This window comes from Galeopterus variegatus, unplaced genomic scaffold (genome assembly GCF_000696425.1).
Source record: "Galeopterus variegatus unplaced genomic scaffold, G_variegatus-3.0.2 Scaffold227, whole genome shotgun sequence".
In the NCBI taxonomy this organism is placed as follows: domain Eukaryota; kingdom Metazoa; phylum Chordata; class Mammalia; order Dermoptera; family Cynocephalidae; genus Galeopterus; species Galeopterus variegatus.
In genome coordinates, this window is record NW_007726338.1 from 149608 (window position 1) to 160387 (window position 10780).

At 37.8% G+C, this 10780-nt stretch overlaps 1 long non-coding RNA gene across 1 annotated transcript in view; it reads right to left on the minus strand.

Moving 5' to 3' along the window:
* Positions 1-1142: 1142 nt before the first annotated feature.
* The window catches only part of LOC103585261, a 30962-nt gene continuing 21324 nt past the window's right edge, over positions 1143-10780 (minus strand). Inside the window, exons 3-5 of the long non-coding RNA XR_550052.1 lie at positions 4221-4274; positions 2440-2565; positions 1143-1231 (exon numbers count right to left, since the gene is read on the minus strand). This is a non-coding gene — a long non-coding RNA (uncharacterized LOC103585261). The remainder of the gene's footprint in view (positions 1232-2439; positions 2566-4220; positions 4275-10780) is intronic.

Here is a 10780-nt window from a genome sequence, read left to right on the forward strand (position 1 = left end):
CCTTCTCATCACCCACAAGAGATTGATCATCACTCAGAATTTTCTGGCTTCTTGGACAAATTGTCTGGCAGCTCAGACAAATGTATGAATGGACCGAGTACAGGCACAAACATTTCCCATGGGTCTCACTATTCATGTGCTTGTTTCCCAGGATCTGTTTCTATGTTGTATGGCTGCTGCCAACCAACCACTCAAAGAGTTTCTATTTTAACCCAGGATTGGATATTTACAGACAACTTTCTAATTCATTTTCTCTAACATATGTGGTCAGGTTAGTTTCCAAATAACCATGTCCCTGTGGGCACAACTACCTGACGACCTAAACTCACTACACGTGTTTGCCTAGGATGGTCCCTGTCTGGACCTCAGATCACAGAAGTGGCTTGGTCACTCATTTTGTTCAGATTTCAGCAAGATCCATTTTTTTAAATGTCATCTTTGATCCGGGCATATTTATAAAATGGACCTTGAGCCTGAACTATGTAGCAGACACTGACCATCCTGCCATCTGTCACCCTGGGACTCACTGACCCCCACTATTCTCTCATAGAGACCAGCATCACAGTCAACGACCAGCCCCAGGGCTGACCAGCATTGCCAGGTCTCACTGAATTGGAGTGTCATGATTCCCTAAGAGAAATGTCAGTATTCTCAGGACAAAATACTTACCAATATTAGAGCTTCCACTGGCCATAGAAGATGTGATGTCAGGATTATCTCCAATGCTTCCTTTTCTTCTTGTCATGTCTCATGGGAAAAAATTAATTTGTCCATGTAAAACCCAGCTCTTCGTCCATGTCGACCTGCTGAAAAGATTATATATATAGAAATATAAGATATATACCTGTCCGTCTTTCAAACTTGCGTAAGACTGGAGGTTTCTCAATGTAACTGTATATAAAATATACCAATTTTAAAATACTCAACCAGGGAGTCTGAAGTTATTCAAAGTAGATAATAGCATAAAATCTTAAAGAAAATTGAACTTCAGATAGCTCATCAGATCATTAATGCCTAACGTTGTTTTCATTAACTGACTCTCCACAAAACAGTTAAATTCTTGTTTACTTAAAAAAATAAAAATAACCACAAAAACAAATTTACTAAAACTTGGAATGTTACCTCAGAAATGTTCTTTTGTTATTCCCAGATAAGGGCGCTGGTACAAATGACAAAATCAATACTTCATTGGTTCGACAATGACATTCTATGGGATTCCATGACACCCAATCTGCAAAGTATAGGGGAAATTAAGAAAGTTGTAAAACAAAATTCGCCTAATGGAATACTTAAAAGCAGTTATAAGAATCCAAATTAGACAATTATTGGGCCATCTGTGAGATAAGAACAATTATGCTCACATCTTTGATTACAGTGGTACAGAAATATTTTTCTAAGTCATTTGTCTCATTTTCTCCAACACATCCACTTCAAAATCATTCACTGTACTTTAAATACAGTAGAAACCCATTTAGGATATATGATAAAGTGGCCAGTAAAACTCATGTAAAAAATCCAAGAATTTGAAATATAATCATTTCACATCTAAAAATGTTTCATGTAATATGTAGATGAAGCCAGCACTGAAATATATACAAAATAGCTTGCTTGGTTGACAAGAAAATGAAAAATGAAGAAACAACTGTTCCAGTCCTAATGACTGGATTAACAATCAAATTAAAATATACTAGAAGATCAGATCCCATATACGGTACATATTCTTTAATATCCATGTAATTGTTTTATCTTACAGAAAATTAAAAATAAAAACTCATCATATCTTTGGATGTTGATTATCTCTTCACCCTCAAGAGGTAGATCATAAACCAGAAAATTCTGCCAGCTCAGACAAATGTGTGAATAGCTCAAGGGTAGGGACAATAATGTCACATGGGATCACTAATCATGTCCTGGTTCCTCAGGATCTATATACTACATGTCTGGGCACCTCCAACCAAGCACTCAAAGAGGTGCCACATGTCAAACCACAATTGGGTATTTACAGACCTCTGTACAATTCATTTGCTCTAACGTTTGTGAGTGGGTAGTTTTCCAATACCACAGGCCTTCCTGGTTGCTGAACAAACTGAACTTGCTTCACATGTTTGCCTAGCATAGTCTCTGTGCTGGACCTCAGATCACAGAAGTGGCTTGGTCACTCATTTTGTTCAGATTCCAACAAGATCTATTTTTTTTTATGTCATTATTGATCCAGGCACATTTATAAAAGGGACCTAGAGCCTGAGCTATGTGGCAGACACTGACCACCCACCTTTCTGCCACACTGGGATTCACTGACCCATACTATTCAAACATGGAGACCAGCATCACAGCCAATGACCAGCTCCCTGGCTGATCAGCATGGCCAGGGTCTCACTGTCATTGAAGTGTCATGATTCCCTAAGAGTAATGTCAGTATTCTCAGAACAAAATGCTTACCGTATGGGAATTCCCACCAGCTTCTCAGGTTTTGATGTCAGACTTATCCATGATACTCTCTATCATGTCAGTTCTTGAGGTGAAAAAATAGCTTTCATAAAAAACCTCTGATAGTTCCATGTTGAACTGCAAAAATTGAGCAAAAGTGAGGAAAGATATGTAACACAGACATTCAATGTTCAAATGGCCTAGAGATTGCCACATTGCAGACATTCTTGCCTTTATAGCCTCAGTGTTCCCTGTACTGGAGGATCTCCTCCTGTATTTGATGAGACTATTGACTAGGTGGCACAGGTTGGGTTATTCCATATGAGTGAGCTGCTTGAACTATGAGGCATTCCTCATTCCTGTGGGCCAAGTTTCCCTTTCCCCACTTAGAAATACCTGGCATCCCAGTATAGGGAAACACTTCACTGTTTCAGGCAGCACTAGTAGGAGGGAGTGGGAGGGCCAGCAGCATCATATAAACCAAGGGACCAAAAAAAAAAAATCACGGGCTGGCCCGGTGGCGCACTCGGTAGAGTGCGGCACTTGGGAGTGCAGCGGCGCTCCTGCTGAGGGTTCGGATCCCATATAGAGACCGGTCCGCTCACTGGTTGAGCGCGGTGCAGGCGTGACACCGAGGGTTGCAATTCCGTTACCGGTCACGACAAAAGACAAAAAGGAAAAAAAAAATCACGTTATCTCTGATAATGAGACTGCCAATGGAACCATGGCCTGCAAAAGTAGAACAAGATATTCATATTAAATCTAAACAGAGTGCATGCCTGCTAAACTAAAAAATTTGGATAGCATCCAGATTCCTGTAATAACAAAAAATGTCCAAGATACAATAAAACATCACTCATAAAACAAGAACAGCAAAATCACAAGTAGAAGGAAAATCACATGTAGAATGAGAAAAAGACATTCAACTGACACCAGCCTCAATCAAATGTTGTGGTTATCTGGTAATAAATTTAAAATAGTCAAGTTAAAAATGCTTAAGCAAATAATTACAAATTCTCTTGAAATAAATGAGAAAGAAAATCTCAGCTAGGTAGAAGTTATAAAAATAAAGCAATAGAATTGAAAAATTCAGTAATAGAAATAAAAATCTTACTGGATAGGCTCAATAGTAGAGTAGAGACAGCAGAGGAAGGATTAAGTGAATTAAGCATAGACCAATGGAATTTAGCTAATGTGAACAACAGAGAGAAAATATGAGGGGTACTTCAAAAAATTGGAAATATAAAATTAAGAGATAATATAAATTTTCACATGAACTTTTTGATGTACCTTGTACTCTGAAAAAAAAAGAAAAAGAAACATAGCCTCGTGAACTTGTGTGTGAGATGGAGAGGTTAGAATTTCTGTACATTAAATATTTCATTGAAGAAAAATGTAATAATCTAATGAAAGTTAACACAGAGTAGTAAAGAAGTAAGCATAAATATGTGGGAGTTTGGCTTCACTGTCACATAAAACCAGTTCCACATTATGACCTTCCAGTAATCAAACAGACATAGAGAATACCAATCATAATTCAGCACAGTCGAATTTTATGATAGAGGAAAATATATGATAAATATTATCAAGAATTTTACAGTTTTCATCAAAGCAGAAGTTGATAAAATGAAAAAACATGATAGCACAGGAAGAAGACTCATGAGGGAAAAGACCCATTGTGAAAACATTCTCACAGAAGCCCACAAACAGACAAACTAAGTCGCATAACAGACATCAGTGGACATGCAACATGGGAAATACTTCAAAGACACTAGACACTAGCATCCACTCACCTTTATTTACTGAAGTGCTGCATCATTCTATACAGTTTATCTGTGGAAATTTTTCTGTAGGACAGAAAACAAAGCCAAGAAATGAGGTCATAGATTCATGGCAATTATTAATAAACCCATATAATGAGCATCTATATCATTATTTTGTATTCAGATATCCAGTTTTCCTGTCATTCTCTCTCAACACTACTGGTTCTATTGATGTATTTGACTGATATATAGTTGTTAGTGTGCTTTCAAATTCATATCTTTACTTTTTCCCTCACTTAATGTTTAATGTGACAAATATTGCTAACAATCTCCATGAAGGAGCTAAAAACAATCCAACATTAATCTTCTCAATGAGAAATTATGAAGGTGCAGAATATCTCATGAAAAAATTAAGACAGTGTTATGTGTGGAGAAAAAGGAAAAGCATATACACAGGTGCATTGGGAAATCACTGATAAAAGTTGCCCGTTTGAGCCATTCTGAGAGTCCTATTTGTCCTATAAGAGGGACACATGGTAAATCTCAGACAATCATCTGGAGTGAATCATCCCAGATCCTCATACAATTATGATCATTATTTATCCCAACTAGGCCATTTCTGACAAACAGACATTTCTATAACTACAGTTTACTTTTCTCCAAGCTTATTACTTGCTTTGAGAACACAAATGACGACAGGGCACATGGCCATTGTACTCAGTGTTAGGGCATCTGGAAATAGAACTGGCCTCTGCAGAAGTTGCAGTAGGACCACTTCTAAGGAGATAGCACAAGTTAGGGGACGGCAATATTGACATATACTCTCAACTAATAAAAATTAAGACAGAAGCTAACTGTAATTTCAGGATTTATCATTTAATATGTAATTGAAATCAATCCCTTTCAACTGGAATAAAATAAAATATTTCCATCTGAAAACTTGGCCTGCAAATGTAATTTTCAATCCAAAACAGACAACCATGTCATTATAGTTTCATTGTCTTCTACATGAAATTCTTCTTTATTTTGTGTGGTGAGAACACTAAAATCTACTCTCTTAGCTATGTTCAAGTATATAATACATTGTTATTCACTATAGTCACTCTGCTGTACAATAGATGTCTTGAATTTATTTTTCCTGTCTAATGGAAACTTTGTATACTTTGAACAACATCTCCCCAACCCTCCTGCCCCAACCACTGGTAACCACCACCATTCTACTCTACACTTCTATCAATTCACCATTTTTCAATTCCACATATAAGCGAGACCATGCAGTATTTGTTTTTCTGTGCCTGGCTTATTTCACTTAATAAAATATTCTCCAGGCTCATGCATGTTGTCACAAATGACAGGATTTCCTTCTTTTGTAAGGCTGGATAGTATTCCATCAGGTACATATACATTTCCTTTATCCATTCATCTGATGATGGACATTTATTTAGGTTGATTCCACATCTTGACTACTGTGAATAATGCTGACTATTGTGAATATGGGACTGCAGATAACTCTTTGACACACTCATTTCATTTTCTTTGAATATATACCCAGTAGTGAGATTGCTGGATCATATGACAGTTCTATTTTTAATTTTTTGAGGAACTTCCATACTGTTTTCCATAATGACTTCTCTAATTTACATTTCTACCAACAGTGTACCAAGGTTCCCTTTTCTCTACACAATCACCAACACTTGTTATCGTTCATCTTTTTGCTAATAGCCATTCTAACAAGTGTGATGTGACATCTCATTACAGTTTTAACTTGAATTTCTCTGAGGATTAGTGATGTTGAGCTGTTGAGCTTTTTTTTTTCCCCCCTCATATACCTATTGGCCACCCATATATCTTCTTTTGAGAAAAGTCTATTCAGGTCCCTTACCCATTTTTTATTTATTTTATTTTTTATTTTGGTAGATATTCTACCTTACCCATTTTTTAATCGAGTTGTTTTCTTGAAATTGGGTTTCTTGAGTTACTTATATATTTTAGATATTAACCCCTTATCAGATGTATTGTTTGCAAATATTTTCTCCCATTCTGTAGAGTGTCTCTTCATTCTGTTGACTGTATTATTTGCTCTGCAGAAGCTTTGTAATTTGAAGTAATTACATGTGTATATTTTTGCTTTTGTTCTCTGTACTTTTGAGGTCATATGCAAAAAAATCATTGCCAAGATCAACATCATGAAGCTTTTCCCATATGTGTTCTTCTAGTAGGTTTAGGTCTTGTACATAAGTCTTTAATCCATTTTGAATTGATTTTTGTATGTGGTATGAGATATGCATATGATCTAATTTTTCTGCTGGATATCCAGTTTTCCAAACATCACCGAAGAAACTATCCTTTCTTCATTGTGTGTTTTTGGCACCTTTGTTGAAAATCAATTGATTATAAATGTGTGAATTTATTTCTGGGCTTTCTATCCTGTTCCATTGGTTGATGTGTCTCTTTTTATGCCAATATCATGCTGTTTTGATTACTATAGCTTTGTAGTAGATTTTGAAATCAGGTAGTATGGTGCCTCCATATTAAAACTGTTATTCATAAAAACACACTCTCAGTATCATTTAATTATGACCTATTTCCCACTGTTTTCCAAAATATTAATATTTTTGCACATTCTGTCTTATATTCACTCATTGTAAGTTAATGTAAAACAATAGAGCCTCTGGGAAAATTATCTTACAATTGTCTTTTCACAGGAAAATTCCCTGAAATGGTTAATATAAATGTGAAATATTGTATGCTAGGGGCCAGATAGCTACCCTGTATACTGGAAATCTGATATGTAGGAGTTGAATGAGGTATGGCTGTTTTAGGCATATATGACTGCAATATGAAGATCAGTGTGAACTTATCTAACCAACTTGAACTAAGTGACATTTATAAAACATCATGTCTAATAGCCAAAGAACACACACATTTTTCAAAAGCAATGGATCATGCACCATAATAGGTTCTATCCTAAGCGATATTAAGTTTGAATTTCACAACATTTCTGAATACCTCATCCTTTTTTATTTGTATTTATTCAAACATTAACATAAACTTATGTTTACAGACAGCTCTACCTCTAGAGTGAGTGAGTTCTTACTCTATAAGTTCCCATGACAGCTGGTTGTTAAAAAAATCCAGGCACCTCCCCCCGATCTTGTTTCCTCTCTCCCTTCCTCTGTTTGCACACATCAATCCCAGCCTGATGCTCTTGTCAGGTGCAGTTGTCCAAATATGGACTTTCCAGCCACCAGAATCATGAGCCAAATAAACCTCTGTTCTTTATAAATTAACCAGTATTTTGTTACAGCAATGCAAAACAGACTAATACATTTACTGACATAAGCAGTACAGATGATTCTAATCGACACTGTGACTTTTTTTATCTAAAGCACTCTCTTGGATCTCCAAGTGTGAATGAAAACATAAATGTTCTTTACATACAAATTTGTATTAGATTCCATGGCAATGACACCTGTGAAGAGTCAAGGATGCATAAGGCCCCTTAATTGCAGATACAGGCATTGGTCAACAAGCATGATGTTATGTTCTCGGGGCAATATAGCTTGCATCTTCATTTGATGCAATAGAATTTAAAATGGGAACAGATTTTACCTCACTAGGAAAATCCCTTCAGTGTAAAATTCCCTAATTTCAATCCTAATAAACATGCTGAAATCAATCTCTTTAAAAACAAGGATGGTGACTTTGGCCACCTGTAAACAGTAAAAGTTGCCACAGACCCCTGGCCTAACAGACACTGCTTTTTACATATGCCCACTGACAGTTTGAATACATGCTCTCTCTCAGTAAATCTGACAATAATATCCATCTTGTACCTTTGGGAGATAACAAAGTGGAATACACTGGACCAAAAACAAACTACTAGGCAGTAAAATCTCTACAATAAAGATGCAACACCCATGGGACAAGAAGTAGAAATAGCAGTTACATGAATGGACTGGCCAAACCTAACTCATACCACTGCTGTTCACTACCACTCATACAGAGAACATAACTGGTAAACCAGAGAGCCCAAATTATAATGATAAAGTTCCATGCAGAATGTTGCAGGATAACTGTCCTGAAGAACATAAGTACTTTTCCTTTTCCCTCTCATTATCACAATTAGCAAATCCAAGATAGCAGGAAAAAACTCCCACATCTATGTTTCCGCAAGAATCATCCACATTCCTGGAATAGAAGAATATGAGAAAAAAAGTATAAATCCTAGTGGAATTGATATGGGTTGAGAGGTGAAAAGTTAAGACCTTCCCTAATGCTAAAACTTAGTCTTGAGGAAGCAAAAAAAGAAAATGATTGCCACAACAGATTACTTCTAGATGTCACCCAAAACTGATTAAACTTGCCATTAAAACAAACAAAATACCAACTAGAAAACACAAAGTCTTTGATTCATTGGAAGTCATATTTTATACAGGCAAAATCTCAAATTTTGCTCACTGAAACATGCTAAGTGTGATGGGTAAATCAAACCATTACTGGAGTGAATGTGAAAGAGTAAGTATGAGATATCTACACAGGTGAAAAAAGGGATTTTATCCCCAAAATACAAGAAGTACAGTAGGATAGAAGACAAAATTTAAATATAAAAACTTGCATGCAGAATTACTTGTGGGAGGCAAGAATGCACCTGTGGATTATAAATATCTCTATTAAAACCACAACCATCATGGAAACTGGACCATATCATTTCAGGATCCATTTCCAGACTCTTCAATTACAATATAAATATTTTAAAAACCATGAAAATCCATAGGAAAATGAGCCAACAAACCATAGATGAAGATGACAAAATATTTTACAAATAACTAGCATGATTTGAACTATTCTGCATTCACCAAACTTTTGTTTTATTACACAAGAGATGGGAAGTAAATTGTTAAAATTTAGGTAATGACCTAAGTAGATATAGTCCTGCAAACACTGACCCCACTTTAGGGTACTATACTTCACTAAAATCATATTTGCTCTCTTAACTAAATTAGAAAGAAAAGGTATCAGAAAATATGTTGGTGCATTATGTAAAGCCAGAAGAGGAAAGCATCAAGGAGTTACATTAGAAGACCTGCAGTGCAGAAAAGAAGTCTTCTTATTCCTATGAAACTCCATACTCTCTGAAATATAAAATTTGTATCTCTAGTAAAAGCCTTGTAATCAAAGTCCAAATGTAAACACAAAATGCATATGCACAAACATAAATAAAATTAAATATTTCTTGTTTTAAGGTCCTCCAGTTCACCACCAGCTCCTCCCACTTTTTTCTCTGTACTGACCGAGAAACACGCTGCTATGACTGCTATGTGACCTGGCCAGATACATGTTTTTCCCAGTAAGATTGAGCCTAAGCCAAAGCCTTGAACATTCCCAGGCACTGATGAAAGTATTTAGGTTGTTGCCAAAAAGACTAAAGAAATTAGCCCCAGTTCTGAACCAAATTTCTTAAACTACCATAGAAAGTCGATACATTGACCCCCTCGTTATGGACATACCTAGGTATAACTTTCCTTTCTCTACCAGTATGCCACTGACACTCTTCATCTCTCTATAAATACACTGAATAAATGCTTTAGATTGATCACTTTGGCCTTTAGTGCTCATTTCTATGAAATCACAACCCACCCCACTAGAACGGTTAAGAGCACTCCTGGGACCATTTTCAAGGTGACTCCAGCCAGAAGTTTTGGCAGAGAAAAAAACATGCATTTAGATTGATCACTTTGGCCTTTAGTGCTCATTTCTATGAAATCACAACCCACCCCACTAGAATGGTTAAGAGCACTCCTGGGACCATTTTCAAGGTGACTCCAGCCAGAAGTTTTGGCAGAGAAAAAAACATGCATTAACCTTCAATCATAGGCTTTTAAGATGGCGACGGGTCTGGAGCGGCCGTGCCAGGAGACAGCGTGACCCTGAGAAGTGTGCGCTGTGATACCAGAGTACTAACTGCATTTCCAAGAGCAACAAAAAACAAATAATTCTTTCAACAACGATCCTACAACGACAAACAAGCAACAACAGGTTCGAGGTTTTATGGCTGACACAAAAGAAGACTCCTGAGAGCACTCAAGCCCTGCTGCGGGTACGAGCGAGTAGCCCAGACAACAAAGGCCAAGTAAGTCAGCAGAGACGGCACAGAAACAGAGTGGAACACGTCGGACTGGCCCAACTCTGCGAGCTCTGTGAGTCACCCCCAGCCCAGCCCCACTTGTGGAGCGAAGCCCGACTGCTCCCCGCCCGCCTGGCTCCCGCCTACCACACCAGGCCAGGCACCCACAACAGAGCTGCCTCCATTTTATCGGGTGGGGGCGGAGACGGCCAGCATAGTGAGGGCAGGCCAGCCATCTCTGCTTCGCACGGCTCCGCACTGAGACGTGCCATTTGCTTACCTCGACGCGGGGCACCCTGGGGCTTGTGGACCGGCCTACAATCCCACTCTCCCCGCGGATCTCAGACGGGGCTGGTAGCGTGGGGAGCCCCCGGTCAGCGTCGGGAGGGCAGGGAAGAGGAGCCCGCCCTGATCGTCTCTCTGCCACACCCTGGGCGTCGGCCCCAGGTAAACTCCCTGTTTC